Source organism: Rattus norvegicus, chromosome 11, assembly GCF_021556685.1.
Source record: "Rattus norvegicus strain SHRSP/BbbUtx chromosome 11, alternate assembly SHRSP_T2T, whole genome shotgun sequence".
Classification (NCBI taxonomy): Eukaryota; Metazoa; Chordata; class Mammalia; order Rodentia; family Muridae; genus Rattus; species Rattus norvegicus.
In genome coordinates this window covers 16,327,858-16,345,956 of record NC_141544.1, presented here as the reverse complement: position 1 = coordinate 16,345,956, position 18,099 = coordinate 16,327,858, and the positions used below count along the sequence as shown (strand labels likewise).

Genomic DNA, 18,099 nt, shown 5'->3' with positions numbered 1-18,099 from the left:
AAATAAAATTGATGAAAACAAATAACAAATGAAAACTGGCTTAGTGTGAGATTTGAGAATATCAAAATCAAATGTGATATTTTGATAAAGATATATTTGTTTCCTTATTTCCGTGTGTGTGTGTGTGTGTGTGTGCGTGCGCGCGCGCGCTGTGTGGATGCACATACCACAGAGTGCAATGTGGCAGTCAGGGGACAGCACTGTGCAGTTGGTTCTCTCCTTTCATATCTGAGTCCCAGAAGGTGTACTCAGATCACTAGTCCTAGACAGCCAATGTCTTCACCTGCTGAGCTGTCTTGCAGGCTATTTGTAAACAGTAAAAACTTACAGTCATGCAAACGTAAGGTTTTCCCAAAGTGAAGATTTCTACCTGCTATCAATTATTATTTGTAGATCTTTATTCAATGAAAACTCACACTTGTGTGGGGCTGAGGAGAGAGATCAGTTGTTAGTTGTGTTTGTAGCCTAACACAATGGCTCACAACCGTCTGTGACTCTAGTTCCAGGAATTCCAAAACCCTCTTCTGACCTCCATGAGTGCCAGACACACATGTGGTATGCCACATGCATGTAAGCCAAATACTTATACATGTAGTAAGACTTTTAAAATTAGGGGAAATTTCACATAAAAATGAAACATTTTTATCTAAACATCCTAGAGTAGAGAGAGAGCAAATCTAGGTGATGTTCCAATTTTCTAACAATTTTATATATTTTATGTCCTTTCATTTTTTATGTACTGGTGTTTTGACTGCATTATGTCTATGTGCCACAACATGCTTAGTGCCTTTATAGGCCAAAAGGGGACATTGATGCCTTGGAACTGGAGTTACAAGTGTTTGTTAGCTGCCTCGTGAGTGCTAGGAATCAAATCCAGATCTTTTGGAAGACAGACAAGTGGTCTTGACCACTGAACCATCTCTCCAGCTCTGACCTTCCATTCTATTTATTTTATGTACATGAGTGCACTGTAGCTGTCTTTAGACAAACCAGAAGAGGGTATCTGATCCCATTACAGATGTTTGTGAGATGGTTGCTGGGGATTGAACTCAGGACCTCTGGAAGAGCAGTCAGTGCTCTTAACCACTGAGCCATCTCTCCAGTCCCATGACCTTCCATTTTAAAGTTTCCAAATGTCAAGGTTAAGTTTTTGAGAGCCCAGATTCACTAATTCACTCATTTTTAGCATTTCTGCCTCCAATTTCCAGAGTTGTATGGTTGGTGGTTATGAGACTTGCTGTAATTCAAATGAAGTTGAAAGGTCAAAAAGTAGCTTGATGCTTCCTTAGTAAGGAACTTGTCACTAAAATGATCCAGGATATTGTGTTCTAACCTAGAATCTGTGTCTTTGTCCAAATTACTTATTCATTACATGTATTTATGCATAAATTATAATACCCAAGGAAAGCGTGAATTTAAAGAAGTTGTATTTTCATTCCCTTGGAAGCCAGTATCATATATATATATTTCTTTTCATATTACTATTTGGGTACTATTACAAAAAGATTTAAATTTTTAATATTGTGTGTGCTTGTCAGTAGCAGTACCAATAGTCAGACTTCAGACTTTGCCTGAATAATTACTAAACCAACCACAATATCAACCCCTTCAGTGCTGTTAGACACTAAAACTTAACACTGAGTATATTTACTAAAATCTGTAAAAGAAAACATTTTTTTCATTTCAAGACTATCTGTCTCCACCACACAACTTAGGTTTGGAAAACAGCAATTTTCAAAGAAAATTTTTAAGTCAGATTCCCAGCTTAATAGAATGTATGAATATATTTGTCCTTCAGAGACAAAAATTTAAAAAAAACGAAAACAAAAAACTTTTAAGGATACACACACACACACACACACACACACACACACACACACACGATTGATCACACCCCATGGAGACTAAATATCTTTTATAGGGCCATTATTAACACTGCCCCACAAATAATTCCATTCTAATTACTTAGGGGACAATTCATCACTTAAGTGCCTCTACTTCTGACAGCTCAATCAGTTACTAATAGCAGCTTCAAAGGATGAGTCTAAGTCTTGAGAAGAGAAGGTCATTTGGGGATATAATTCCAGGCTTCAGGAAAGGACTCCTTCAGGAAGATCTCCTCTGTGAAGGACTGCCACGTTCCTTCAAGGCTATTATAGATTCTCAGGGAACAAATTGACATTGGGAGGGGGAAAGAGCCTCAAGACAGGTTATAGAGGCCCATGAGAGCTATAGGCATCTCTCTTCTGTGACTCATGCATCCTGGAATGCCATATTCCCTATGTCCACATCGAGACTTTATTCTCACACTGTGACTTCAAATCTCCTTCCTTGAAACCCATACCACCTGATTCAGCTTTCCTGAAGATCAGTATTGCAATTTGTGATACTGTTTGGTGGTCAGGTTCTTTTTCTTTATTTTTAAGAATTTCACACATGTATACAAAGAAGTATAACCCGATTCCCAATTCCAACTTTCTCTATAACACTTCAACATGCCTCTCTATATATATAAGAAAAAAAGAAAACACATGCCCCAACATGAAATATTTTTGTCTTTTAAAAAAATAATTCAGTAACTTTGTTTAGTATTGTCCAAATGTGGATAAATGTAGGGTCATCCACTGAGGCTTAGGAAACCTACCAGTGGTCAAATTCTCAAAAACAGAATGATTCTTTTTCTCCCTGCAGCTATGCACTGCCAGTAACTTCTAGTCTATTGTGGACTTTTGACTGGCTTGATCTTGTGCAGGTCTTATGTAGGAAACTACACCTACTCTAACTTCATGTCTGTGACAGCCATGCTGTGTCCAGTAGACAGTATTTCATAGCATTCCTTACCATCCTTCAACTCTTATAATCTTTCCTTTTGTCCTACCACAATGCACCCCGAATCATGTAGGGAAGGAAACAGTATCAATGCAGATGCCATCTGGGGCTAAGCACTCAGTCTTTTGTACTCAGCCCTGTGGGCAGTTATCCATCTTTCCATTGGTTGCTACACACTGCAAAGGAAGTTCCTGCAACCAAGGCTAAAAGCAGCTTAAGTTTGCTGGGATAAGGATAAACATTTAGAAGGCAACTTAATAGCATTGAGCAAATAACAGTCACATGTTCTACCATAGTGAAGGGTCACAGACTTTAAAGTGGGACTTTTCTCCTTTTTAGTCAAAGTCCTTTAGTTTTCGAAATATAAGGCACCCCAACCTCATAGTGCCCAACAGGAACAATGCTTGTTTGATTTCTTGAGATCATCCTCACAAATCCTTCCACACATTTCACTTTTCATATTCATCCAATCCAATCCCTTAGAAATGCTAATTCCAATAGCTGGTGCCCTGACCCCCTTTCCTCTTTTCATTCATAAATAACCTATTCTTAGTTTTCAGTTCATCAAGATGCCTCTGATTTCACTTTCTTCCAGAGGGACTCTTCGGTCATATAAGTTATACTTTCATAAACCCCCATTGTTTTCAGCTCCTGTTTACCAGGGAAGCCCTGATCTGGAAAAAATCTATATTCTATGTATTGTCTATATTCCTCTCTATTACTATTGACTCAGTTCACACAACAGTCTCCTGATTTTAGACTACAAACATCACAGATAACTTTTATCTAAGGCTGACGACTTAGAGCCTAAGTCATATTATTTATATCATCAAGAAAAACAACATTTTGAAGTTTGAGCTGGGCTAAGGCACTCTACTATTAAGATGTGTTGCTTTAGCTAATCCTCCAACATCCCTCTATGGTAGAGCTAGAGTTGTTGTTTTCAATGGGCTGGGCAGAAGAAGCATAGGCTTATATTCTAAAATGACTCTTTTCTTGAGACTCAGACTCATACTTTGTAGTTGCTATTACTAATAGTATTTTCTTAGTTGTATGTGGGGGTGGGGTAGGGGTGGGTGTCTGTGCATGTGTACATCCATGTTCATATGTGGGAGGCTGTGTGCATGTATGCATGGGAATGTGCTGGAGCATGTACACGTGAGCTCATGAGTAGCAGAATAGGACTTTGGTTGTCTTCCTCTATTGCCCTCTGATTTCTTGCCTTGACACAGGGGCTTTCTAAAGCAGAAGCTCACCATTTAAGTTAGACAGCATGATCACAATGCTCTCAGAATTGACCTGCCTTCAACTCCAATGCTGGGGTTATGTACACTCACCCATGTCCAGATTTTTAATGGGTGCTGCAGATTTTAATTTGGATCTGTATGTTTGCAGACTATAAACTCTTACTGAGCCATCTCTCTAGCTCTACTAATATTTCCAAATAAACTTTCTTTCATATACTTTGCATTTTTCATGCATTCTCTGATGAACAGCTTTAAAAAAATAAGTATGACATGGAAAAGAGTCAGTTACCAAGAATTGCTTTTGAAACTTATGATCAACATAAGCAAACAGGAAAGTGAAAATGGATAATCATCACATCTCTTCTCAATCCCAGTTACTTTCTTCAGAGTCAAGCATTATATAATAGTTTTAATTGTCAAGTTGCCACACCACCAAGAATCAATACCCAAAAAGAGAGTCTTAATGAAGGACTGTCTACATTGGATTAGCCTGTGAGTATACCTGTTCAGGACCTTAATTAGGTTAATTGGTGTGAGAAGACCCAGTCCACAGTGAGTGACACCATTTCTAGGCATGGGGTCCTGACTGTTATAAGAGTGGAGAAATGAAGCAGGGGACAAGCAAACAGACAGGTTGTATTCATTTACCATCGGCTCTTGACTGTGGGTGTGACCAGGTCCCTCAAATTCCTGCCACCTCAATGTCTCCACATATAGCCTGGATTGTCAACTAAAATTAACCCATTCTACCCTAAGTTACTGTTGGTCAGGATGTTTTATCACAGAAAGAGAAATGAAAGTAGGATATACCACTTCTCTCTCTCTCTCTCTCTCTCTCTCTCTCTCTCTCTCTCTCTCTCTCTCTCTCTGTGTGTGTGTGTGTGTGTGTGTGTGTGTGTGTGTGTGTTTGCATTTGCACTGTAGAATTGGACATTATATATCCCATACCCATGGATTCAATCAATACACAGGAAAAAATCAAATCTGTACCAAACATGTACAGACTTTTTTCTTATTTTTACTCTAAACAATTCAATGTAATAACTATTCCATAGCATTATATCGCCCTATGTACAGAAAGAATAGAGCAATGCTGTTCAAGTTGATGGAAGAATGTGCTTGGGTTATTGGCAAACACTTATTTGAGCATCTTCAAAATTTGCCAACCATTCCCTGCAAATACCAAGAGGATATTTCTAGTTATACATAAAAATTGCCTCTTGAATGTATTTCCTTATTATTTACATATATTCTCCACAAAAATTAGCAGTTACTTATATGCAAATACAGGTTCTCAGAAACCATACAGCTAAGCCTTAGAGGCAGTTACTGGAAGACCCATAGTAACAATTTACAGCAAACTTAAAGAACAAATATTCCCAATTGGAGTAAGTAGATGTGTAATTCATAGTTTTTTCATTGCAAGAACAAAATGACTAAGACACAAGAACTCAGTTAGATAGATATGTCCCAAAACATAAAGTTATCATATAATAAATTCTGTAAGCAAAGCATAGGGAATTCAGTTTAGAAGAAAAACTGAAACTAAAAAGGAAAAGAAAGAAAAGAAGGAAAACTTCATGCACACCATGTCAGTTGGTAATGCAAAAAGATATTTTCACAGTCACAATTGTTGGTTTGATTTACAGCTTTTAAAATCAACCTACTCTTGCCTAGCATGGTGTGCATGTCTTTAATGATAACACTCTGGAAGCAGAGGCAGGCAGATTTCTGAGTTGGAGGATAGCCTGTTCTACAGAGCTATTTCCAGGACTGTACAATGAAACCCAATAGATAGATAGATAGATAGATAGATAGATAGATAGATAGATAGATAGATGAAGAAATAGATAAACAGATAATTAAATAAAAATCAACTTAGTCTAGTGAAATTAATAATTTTAAACTGAGTCAAAATTTTATCAAGCTCAATAATATGATAGCAGAAATTCAGAAGCACGGGGCAGGAGAAATCTAAGTACTCAGGAGCCGAAAATGTTCATCTTTCCCGCAGTAGAGTGTCAACAATATTTGTTTATTTTAATGATATTGATATTCTATTATAAAAATAAGCAATGGGTGTGTTAAAAGAACATTTTGAACACTGATATAGATACATAGGAAACCTTGAACTTAGAGACTGAGAAAATTGAATGTACAACCTTAAGTCATCTATCATTGAAAGAAGATTCAAAATCTTTAAAGCCATTACATAGAGCATGGTCTGTGAACAGTAAGGCCCTGGGCAATTAGGATGTCTCAAAAATATTCGGCTTATCACACACATTCCTTATAATGCTATGCCAAGATAAAAGTTAAGCAGACATCTCACTAAGTGGGAATCAGTGAATCCTCATTGAGGATACTTGATGAGCATGCTGCAGAACTTCCATGCTTGATCCATGTCCACTGTGAAGTCCTTCAGCTGTGACAGGCTTTAAGGATGACACCGATGAAGGCCCAGAAAGCCCTTGACAGCCGTGGCTATCAGCTACCACTGAAAAACAGGACAGTGAACCCAGCAACAGTGCTGAAAGTCCAACAGTCACTGAAGCCAGGGCCACAGTCTCAAGACTTTCTGTTTGTGGGTATCAACACAGAGGCTAGGGAAGCCATGTCTTGGGAGCATGAGTGTGTGAGATTCTGGAGTCCATTCCCAAAGTTCCAAATTCTGAATCATTTTATTAGGATTGGCTTTACACTAATGGGGCTCACAGTGTGGGGCTGGTTTACTAGCTCCATGAACACCACCTTGGGGTTCGTTAACCAGTATAGCAAAGGCCTGCCCTGGGGTCAGCTCCTGTCTAAGCTGCCGGGTGTCTTATGTGCAACTTGCTTCCGAGGTCTGTTATCAAAGCTGTCTGTTGGCAAACTCAGATGTCACCTTTTTCTATGTTAAACAAACTGTTTTTTTTAATCATACAAGAATTATGTTCCCAAGTGCAGTGAAAGATTGTTGTTTTAGACTCAATTCCACACTACATCTGGTATTTTTAGATCTTCAATCTCTCAAGATTTTCTGAGAGATTTCTTGTTTTTGTTTTTCTGGATGATTCTACTGGGTTGTGATTCCTCTACTTTGGCTCAGTTATTAGCATATGCCTTTCTAAGTGTTAAGAGAGGATTTGTCTCATCTATTTTATCAAGGAATAAATTGAATAGGGCATAGTGATCTAAAATGCAAAAATCTTTGGTTTTTGGTTGTGCATAACCAGGATCAAAAGACCCATGCCATGAAAACCCATTTCTCATGTTTCCTTCATCTTTGTCCCCATACCCAGGCAGCAGCCTTTCTGCGCTGTGACACCTAAATGAGTTGGCATTTTGTACCAAAATTATAAGACAAAATACCCACCTTATGCCTGGAGTCTTTTATTCGACAATGATTTTTGAAATTCATCCATGTTGCAGGTATCTGCTTGCTATTGTTTATTGATGAGTGGCATTCAACTCTATGAGTGACAGACCAGGTTTATCCATTTGTCTATGGACACATATCTTGGCTACTTGTAACCTGAGGTGATCATGAGTAAAGTAGATTTAGAATACAATATATGTGACTCTCTGTCAGCATGCATTTCTATTTCTCATTCGAAAAGGACTAGAAATTAAAAGGTTGGGTCTCATGAGGTGCTTCAAATCCCAGCAACCACATGGTAGCTCATAGATGGTGATCTGTAATGAGATCTGATCCCCTCTTCTGGTATGTCTGAAGACAGCTACAGTGTATTTATACAAAATAAATAGATAGATAGATAGATAGATAGATAGATAGATAGATAGATAGATAGATAGATAATTCTTTTTAAAAATGTTGTTCATCTTTTGACTTGTGGAGACCAGCACCCACTCTAGCTAAAAATACTCTATCATTAATATGCCATTTAAGGATTGTCTCCTATTCTGTAGCTTGGCCTCTTTTATCTTAATAGTATTTTTTTCTGAAATCAAAGGATGAAATCTTTGATGAAATTAAATTCAATGTCCTCATTTTCCCCTTCTGTGACTTATAACTTTTATCTTGAGGAAGCTCTGCTTTGCCTGAAGTGACTAGGACTTTCCTCTCTGTTTTATATAAGATGTATTGTAGTTTGGTCTTGTTTTCACACCTGTCATTCATATGACAAGTATCTAGTTTAATGTCTTGTACAAGCATCTAATGACCAATAAACACAATTTAAAAAGTCTTATCTGAGGACGCTAATAACATAAAGTAGTTGGAAATTAATGTGAGAAAACATATGCAGACCATCTGCTTAGAAAATTATAGAACATGCTAGAGAGGAATTTAAAGAAAACCTAAAAAAATGGAGAGACATGTTTTTGAAGACTGAGTGAAAGATTAAGATGTCAGTTATTTCTAGTGTCAATATAGTCCCAGGCAAGATATAAGAGAGATTATTTTTAGAAATTGGCAAGTTGGCTCTGAAACTTAAAAGAAGAGACAAACCTACTTTGAAAGAACATAGCTTCAAAATGTGCAGCTTGAGTCTTAAGACTTGCCCTAGAGTTATTTCAATGAAGGCACTATGGCACTGGTGAGAGCACAAATATGTGAACTATGCTTTATAGCTGGATTAGAGACATATACGTGGTTATTTTAGAGAGTCTAGAAGTACAGCCATTTTTGTTCTCCTTTTAGATTTTGAAGATGTTAAGGTAATCTGCAATGGACTAGAGAGCCTTTCAAATGCCTATATATCCATGTGAAAGTGTGAGAGTTGGCTCTTGAGGTACATATGAGAAGAACACTGAGTCCCCAAGTAGGATTGTTCTCATTTTAAAATATACTGAATGGCCCATAGGAAGCATTTAAAAAACAATACTTCCTCTAAACACTTTTCATTACATAGTGAGATCACACAGACTTTATCTCAGCCCAAACATACTATTAAAGTCATTTCTAGGAAGACTATTAATGGCTTCCTAGTAGCCAGGTCCATCACCTCTTCACTAATACCATAGTGTATTGCATCTCTGCTGTAACTGACTCTGCTAATCAAGATTTAACACTTTTTCTTCCATAGGTTTCAGCGACATTGTTTCTGTTGAATTACTTTCTCTCTCTGTTTAATCAGATAGTGCACCTATCTGCTTCACAGATAGGTGTATGCATAGTACATAGTGTTAAAACTTCTTGCTTTTTATTTCCTCCTTCATTTTAGCTATCATGACTTTGCACCCTCTCCATGGATTTGATATCCAACTCTGAAATTTCTCCAGAATCTCAGGTTCATATTCTGCTTGATGAATATTTCCTCTAGCTAATTCTAATTTACCAAATGAGCTATCTAAGACACCTCACACTGAGTATTGACTTGATATATATGGGATGTATGTCTCTGTGTGTGTATATGTCTTCATACATAACCATGCTCTTAGTAACTCAAACTGAAAATGTTACCATTACAAAGAAAGCAATGGCATATCCTGGTTACTACTGGACCTCTGCATTCTGATCTGGCCAAATTTTTAATGCCTGAAATCTGCTAATTTTTCATCTATGTGGGTAAAGTAGGAAAAGCAATGGTGCCTAAGCTCTTTGTAATAGGAGGACTCAGCAGGACTGCCACTGTGTACTAAAGGTGTTGCTAAGGTTTGCAAGCTCCACCACGCCTAAGTGCATCTTGGCTTCTGCATCCTTTCAGTGCTGACACCTGACAACTTGGTTATAGCCTATACCCACTATACCCACTGATACTTTCTCCTCTGTCACTTTAATGTTTTCTTTTAAAGCAAGATTACAATATATTGTTTCTAGAATAAATCTAGCAAAGTCTTTTTTCCTTCTACTTTTCATGTTTCAGAAAGTTGATTTCCAAAATTAAAGAATATTGCAGTTGCATTTAGAGACTGCTAAGATTTACTTTGTGAGACTTCAACAGGGTTAGGGACAGGAGAAGCAAATATAAAAGGGTTTTCTTTTAAATATTAACAAAAGGATTTAAGATATTGGTTTGAGGATAGTTCATGCTGTTTTGATAATGTGGTTTTCTCGTAGAATAATTATATTTGTTTGGGAATGTGATATGAGACCACCACAGTTTCTACAAGGATTATGAGTTTTCCATATTAAATAGGAAAGATTCAGTAACTAATGAAATAAGTACATGTTTACAACACAATATCCTGACTAATTGCAAACATTCTTTAAATAGGAGACATGAGCAAGTTTTAACTTGTTCAGGTTCCATCTGAAAAAAAATTCTTGATTCAGCAGCTATTTTCACAAAGTAAATTCACCAATTAAATAACTAGCACCGACTCACCTGTGTTACTTCTCTATGCAAATATTTATGTGTCCACTTTACATGTTCCTAGCATGGCTATGCATAAAAACCACTTAAGGTAGAACCAAAACTCTCAGTGCCCTTGCCATGCCCCAGATGAGTTATATCAGAATTTATAGAATTGGGAAGCAGACAACAACATTTTAAAAGGCCTCCAGGGAGTGCTAGTGTTAGGCAGCAAACTGAGAACAGCTGTCCACCCTTTCTTAGATTCCTCTACCCTTGTGGCTGGTAACCAATTGATAGTTTGGAACACATCCTAGGTGCGTGACAGAAAGTAGTCATTCAAGTATCAAGAAACAGTAGGTATCCCTGTGTGAAATAAAGAAAGAATCATTACTGGTTTGGAGAGGTAAAGAAACTGATTTTAAATGGTTTCTTCTGAATAAGGAATATGCTTTGGGTTGGAAGCCTGCCAGCCACCAGCACTGAATCTCAGTTGTGCTACCCTAACTGGGTATGACACAATAAGTGGATTTCAAGACCCTCTGAGCCTCTCTTTCCTCAGCTTTAAAGGATATAATAACGTTTATTATGGGGATTATGAAGAAGGCATATGAATAATTTTTATAAATCCTTTATGTGATTTCTCTCACCATTCTAGTGCACCACATGACAGGTTATTTCCAGTCTTCCCTTCTCTGTTTGTTCCTGAATTTTATTAAATTTAATTAACATATGCATAAAGAGAGTGGATCATTTGAAATCTGTGCTTCTGCTGTGGCGTGATTGATACTGGAGTAGGTAGTTCCTATTACCAGGAGAATGCTTCTAGTAAACATAATGTATCTGGGACCTTTGTAGCATCCCTAAAATTTATTTTCCACACTGTGTCTCACAAAAGCAACTGGTATTACAAATGTGTATAGTCTCACCAATTAGAGAAAGGCTGTGACCCCTCTGGGAGGAAAAAAAACAGAAAAATAATATGTTATAGCTGTTACCATGGAAATGGGGGACCCATCTTGGAGTCCATAGTCTCTCATTAGTAAATGAGTTTAAAAATGGATTCAAATGGAAACTCAAATATTAAGCCTGACCTACTCATCCCCTGGAACTGGTTGGAGGGAGAGAATGAGATGGGACTCCTCCAGACCTGTAAAGGTATCCTCCCACAGGTGAAAATTTCTGAAGACCTGAAAAATACAGAGAAATTACAAGTGCAGACACAGCTGTTGGAATCCCTGTCCCACGGGACTCTCCAGGCAAGTAATCAAGGCTCACTCAAGGTAAAGAATATGTTATCTTTACACATCACCGAAATCATATTTATGTCTCCTACTTGTATAAGCTTAGGACCAAATGGATGCTTCAGTCCACAGCTGAAAAGTACCACTAGAGTCAAGAGAAAGGAATGTTCATACTTGAGGAAGGTATGAAGCCCTAGAACTAGCCCAGAAGATGGAATGAAGCCTCTTTCCAGTCCGTGCATCTGCAACATAAACAGAGGAATTAGCTATGGCCAATGTTGAAGTAGTTCTGGCTTGATTTATTTGTTATGTTAAGGCACCATGGTAAACTCCCAAGAGACCACCATATAGATACTCTTAAAGTACAGAAAGGCTTCATTTGCTGACCAGTAAGTAGCTGCATGAGGAACTAACTCAAATCCTCAGCCTGAAGTCTTATAGCTCTTGATTTTCTATACACAGAAACCACATCCTTGTTGACCTACTTGACTAGGAAAGATAGTTATCAGGAAATAGAACTACAGAAGCCAAAAGCAAGGTTAGTACATTTAGGGACTTTTTATTCCAGGACTTTCCCAGCCATATCCTGGAATCTTTGGCCTAGCCTTTGTCCCCATTTTGGCATTTTGCCTACCTATTGGATTACAAGGCCTATTTGGTGCTTCTATCATAGAGTCAGTTATGCTAAGATCTGGATGCCTATTAAAGTCCAGGAACTTGTTACAATATATCCTTTATATTCTGAGAACTTAAACAAAAACTAAACATTTCTGGGTCCACACCTTATAGTGAGATTTGATGTGAGTATGTCTATCCAATGTTACTAACTAAAGGATAAAATTTTAAAGTTTTTTTAAAAATTTTTAAAAGAAACTCAAGGGCAATTTTATTAAGAGTTTAAAAGAAAAGGTCCAAAACAGACAAACTGAAGTAAATCTAAGCCGCTGTCCAGAAGGAGACAAGGTAGGAAAGAAGAGAAAACCCACATCCTTTGAGTTAGCTTACAAGAGGGTTAGCTGTGTAGTGAACAAACAGCCACAGGGCAAGGAAGGGAACTTCAGTAAAATAATAAGGAAGAAAAAAGTGTTACAAAAAGTATGCTTAAATGGGAGACTTTAAAATTAACAAATAAATAAATAAGGAAAGGAAAAGCTCCACTGTTTTTGAGCAATTCTCAAAATGAGGCAGCTGCTAGGCTGAGGCTCTCTGAGCTAACTGTACTGGGGGCAGGAATTGTGGGAAGGAAATGTATATTGCCACACTAAAGAGAAAATCATTCTTCCTATCTCATTAGCATGGTTCAAGGTAGTCATGCCTTCCTCTGGCAAGAGTCTTACCTTACTGGCCTTTCCCTGACTCTGCAATAGGAGTTCTGCCACTAAGGAATAGCTTCAGCTCAGCTTTTCTCATTGTATTTGAATACCACTCACCTACAAAGGCCTCCCAACTAATAGTTCAAATAGCCCAAATCTGAGAATCAGAGAAATTCTGATAAATGACATCATTAGTGACTCTTGTGTTTGTTAGAAAGATGGCTTTAAAAAGGATGTTTGGAGGCACTCAGTTTTAGAAGATCTCAGCCCACCTTTCCAGAGAAGCCATGGAGGGCAGCTCCATTCATGATACCTAGTCTATAGAGAAGGCTTTCCTTAGCCAAGCAAGCAGATGTAACCAGATGAGACACAGCTGGGGATATGCACTGTGACCCATCTATTGAGATCCTGCCAAAAATTCCCACAGTCTTCCAAAGGAGCTCTACCAGCTGGAGACCAAGCATTCAAAATATAAATCTGCAAGGGATACTTCCGATTCAGAACTTAACAATAATGTTCTCAATAGCTAGCCAAAATTAGCTGGGTGGTAGCAACACAAACTTTTATTCCCAGCAGAGACAGGTAGACCTGTGGAAGCTTGAGACCAGCCTGGTCAACAGAGTACACTCCAGCACAGATGTAGCTATACAGAGAAACCCTGTCTTGAGAAAAAAATAGAAAAAATATAGAGAGAAGATCAAACTAGTCCAAATTTGATTTGCTCTTCTTACCTCTAGAAATTCAGTTACATTGTAAGTTCCAAGAGAGTTTGAGCTATAGAATTAAACCTTGTTTCAACAAAATAAAATATAGTAAATAAGCAACAACAAAATACTTGGGTTTTTTTTTATTCCTAGTAGAAAGCCTGACTCCAGGCACATTCTCATCGATAGAGAGAACCTAAAAGCCAACACAGAGATTTTAAAGAAATTCTGGGATGAAATGATCAAATTAGAAAGTTATTTTAATTAAACAGTAAGGGTGATATGTAGGTTGATGTCAAGGCCATATATGATTGGACAGTAAAAAGTGGAACTGGGACAAAATTTTTGTAAGGCGGGAAAAAGGCAAGATCAAGATGGAGGCTACAGAGGAGGACGGTTCAGACTTAAGTGAACCAGATAGATTTTTATCTTCTCTAGGTGAGTGGTTTATATCATTATCAATTGGCAGTGAATTTACTGTGTGGGTAAATTATTGATTGAGAATTTCACATGTAAATCTAATTGCTAAATTAAAAAAAGAAAATTATGGAGAATGACAACATAACTGTGACTGCTTAGGCTTAGGAATATTTTATTATATAATTTAATGTTCATACATTCGCCAGAGTGTTATGAGAAGAAAAATGTTCTCTGCACTTCAAAGAATTATATAAATAGAGACACCTCCCAGATCTGAAGGGACCTGATCAAAAGATACCTACACCCAAATCCCATGGGATGGAGAGTTAAACTTTCAGAGGGGCAGACGCGCCTGGGAACCCAGAAGAGACTACACTCTGCCCACATTTCTGACACCAGAGGAAAACACCTAATGCCATCTGTGACCCCGGTGCCCGGGAACCCTGGGAAAAACGGGCACAGGCCCTCCTGGTTGCCGCCCTCACCGAGAACTCAAAAGGAGTCCCCCAGGAGCAACTTCAGCAGGACCACAGGTAAGACCAACTTGTCTACTCGAAGCGACCTGCCTGGTGGACACACACCCACAGGAACAGCTGAAGACCAGTAGACAGGAAAGACTACACTCCTGAAAGCAGAACACTCTGTTCATATAACTGGCTGAAAGAAAACAGGAAAACAGGTCTACAGCACTCTGGACACACAGGCCTATAGGACAGTCCAGCCCATTTCAGAAATAGTAGAACAAGGTAACAACAAATACAACCTGATGGCCAGAGTCAAGCGCAGGAACCCAAGCAACAGAAACCAAGAATACATGGCATCATCGGAGCCCAATTCTCCCACCAAAGCAAACACTGAATATCCAAACACACCAGAAAAGCAAAATCTAGATTTAAAATCACATTTGATCATGATGCTGGAGGACTTCAAGAAAGACATGAAGAACTCCCTTAGAGAAACAAAGGAAAACATAAATAAATAGAAGCCTATAGAGAGGAAACACAAAAATCCCTGAAAGAATTCTAGGAAAACACAATCAAACAGGTGAAAGAATTAAAAATGGAAATAAAGGCAATAAAGAAAGCACAAAGGGAGACAACCCTGGATATAGAAAACCAAAGGAAGAGGCATGGAGCCATAGATACAAGCATCACCAACAAAATATAAGAGATAGAAGAATCTCAGGAGCAGAAGATTCCATAGAAATCATCAACACAACTGTCAAAGATAATGTAAAATGGAAAAAGCTACTGGTCCAAAAGATACAGGACATCCAGGACTCAATGAGAAGATCAAACCTAAGGATAATAGGTATAGAAGAGAATGAAGACTCGCAACTCAAAGGACCAGTAAATATCTTCAACAAAATCATAGAAGAAAACTTCCCTAACCTAAAGAAAGAGAAGCCCATAAACATACAAGTAGCCTACAGAACTCCAAATAGATTGGACCAGAAAAAATCTCCTGACATCACATAATAGTCAAAACACCAAATGCACAAAACAAAGAAAGAATATTAAAAGCAGTAAGGGGAAAAGGTCAAGTAACATATAAAGGCAGACCTATCAGAATCACACCAGACTTTTCGCCAGAAACTATGAAGGCCAGAAGATCCTGGACAGATGTCATACAGACCCTAAGAGAACACAAATGCCAGCCCAGCTTACTGTATCCTGCAAAACTCTCAATTAACATAGATGGAGAAACCAAGATAATCCATGACAAAACCAAATTTACACAATATCTTTCTATAAACCAAGCCTTACAAAGAATAATAAATGGTAAAGCCCAACATAAGGAGGCAAGCTATACCCTAGAAAATGCAAAAAACTAATCATCTTGGCAACAAAACACTGAGAAGAAAACCACACAAACATAATCTCACATCCAAATACGAATATAACAGGAAGCAGCAATCACTATTCCTTAATGTCTCTCAACATCAATGGACTCAACTCCCCAATAAAAAGATATAGATTAACAAACTGGATATGCAATGAGGACCCTGCAATCTCCTGCCTACAGGAAACACACCTCAGAGACAAAGGAAGATACTAACTCAGAGTGAAAGGCTAGAAAACAACTTTCCAAGCAAATGGTCTGAAGAAGCAAGTTGGAGTAACCATTCTAATATCGAATCAAACCAATTTTCAACTAAAAGTCATCAAAAAAGATAAGGAAGGACACTTCATATTCATCAAAGAAAAAATCCACCAAGATGAACTCTCAATCCTAAATATCTATGCTCCAAATACAAGGGCACCTACATACATAAAAGAAACCTTACTAAAGCTCAAAGCACACATTGCACCTCACACAATAATAGGAGATTTCAACACCCCACTCTCATCAATGGAGAGATCATGGAAACAGAAATTAAACAGAGACATAGACAGATTAAGAGAAGTCATGAACCAAATGGACTTAACAGATATTTATAGAATAGTCTATCCGTCTCCAAAATTGCCATATAATTGGTCATAAAACAGGCCTCCACAGATACAGAAGGATAGAAACAATCACATGTATCATATCCGACCACCACGGGCTAAAGCTACTCTTCAATAACAATAAGGGAAGAACACCTACATATACATGGAAGGTGAACAATGCTCTACTCAATGATCACTTGGTCAAGGAAAAAATAAAGAAATTAAAGAACTCTTAGAATTTAATGAAAATGAAGATACAACCCAAACTTATGGGACACAATGAAAGCTGTGCTAAGAGAAAAACTCATAGCTCAAAATGCCTGCAGAAAGAAACAGGAGAGAGCATGTATCAGCAGCTTGACAGCACACCTAAAAGCTCTAAAACAAAAAGAAGCAAATATACCCAGGAAGAGTAGAAGGCAGGAAATAATCAAACTCAGAGCTGGAATCAACCAAGTAGAAACAAAAAGGACTACAGAAAGAATCAACAGAAGCAAAAGTTGGTTCTTTGAGAAAATTATCAAGATAGATAAACCCTTAGCCAGACTAAAAAGAGGTCACAGAGAATGTGTACAAATTAACAAAATCAGAAATGAAAAGGGAGACATAACTACAGATTCAGAGGAAGTTCAAAAAATCATCAGATCCTACTACAATAGCCTATATTCAGCAAAACTTGAAAATCTGCAGGAAATGGACAATTTCCTAGACAGATACCAGGTAACAAAGCCAAATCAGGAACAGATAAACTATTTAAACAACCCCATAACAAGTAACGAAATAGAAGCACTCATTAAAGGTCTCCCAACTAAAAAGAGCCCAGGTCCAGATGGGTTCAGTGCAGAATTCTATCAGACCTTCATAGAAGACCTCATACCAATACTATCCAAACAATTTCACAAAATTGAAACAGATGGAGCACAAACGAATTCCTTCTATGAAGCCACGATTACTCTTATACCTAAATCACACAAAGACCCAACAAAGAAAGAGAACTTCAGACCAATATCCCTTATGAATATTGATGCAAAAATACTCAATAAACTTCTGGCAAACGAAATCCAAAAGCACATCAAAACAATCATCCACCATGATCAAGTAGGCTTCATCCCAGGCATGAGGGATGGTTTAATATGGGGAAAACCATATCATTTTACATAGTTATCCACTATATAAAAAACTGAAAGAACAAAATCACAAGATCCTTTCATTACATGCTGAGAAAGCATTTGACAAAATTCAACACCCCTTCATGATAAAAGTCCTGGAAATAATAGGAATTCAAGGTCTATACCTAAACATAGTAAGAGCCATATACAGCAAACCAGTAGCTAACATTAAACTAAATGGAGAGAAACTTGAAGCAAGGCCACTGAAATGAGGGACTAGATAAGGCTGCCCACTCTCTCCCTACTTATTCAATATAGTTCTTGAAATTCTAGCCAGATCAATCAGAAAACAAAAGAAGATCAAGGGGATACAGATTGGAAAAGAACAAGTCAAAATATCACTATTTGCAGATGATATGATAGTATATTTGAGCGATCCCAAAAGTTCCGCCAGAGAACTACTAAAGCTGATGAACACCTTCATCAAAGTGGCTGGGTATAAAATTAACTCAAATAAATCAGTAGCCTTCCTCTACACAAAAGAGAAACAAGCCGAGAAAGAAAT

The 18,099-nt window shown here is 37.8% G+C and overlaps 1 long non-coding RNA gene across 1 annotated transcript in view; it reads right to left on the bottom strand.

Moving 5' to 3' along the window:
- LOC148002463 (LINE-1 retrotransposable element ORF1 protein-like) overlaps positions 1–18,099 on the bottom strand; it is an 80,025-nt gene that overhangs the window by 1,346 nt on the left and 60,580 nt on the right. The window contains exon 3 of the long non-coding RNA XR_015632880.1: positions 7,432–7,590. This is a non-coding gene — a long non-coding RNA (LINE-1 retrotransposable element ORF1 protein-like). The remainder of the gene's footprint in view (positions 1–7,431; positions 7,591–18,099) is intronic.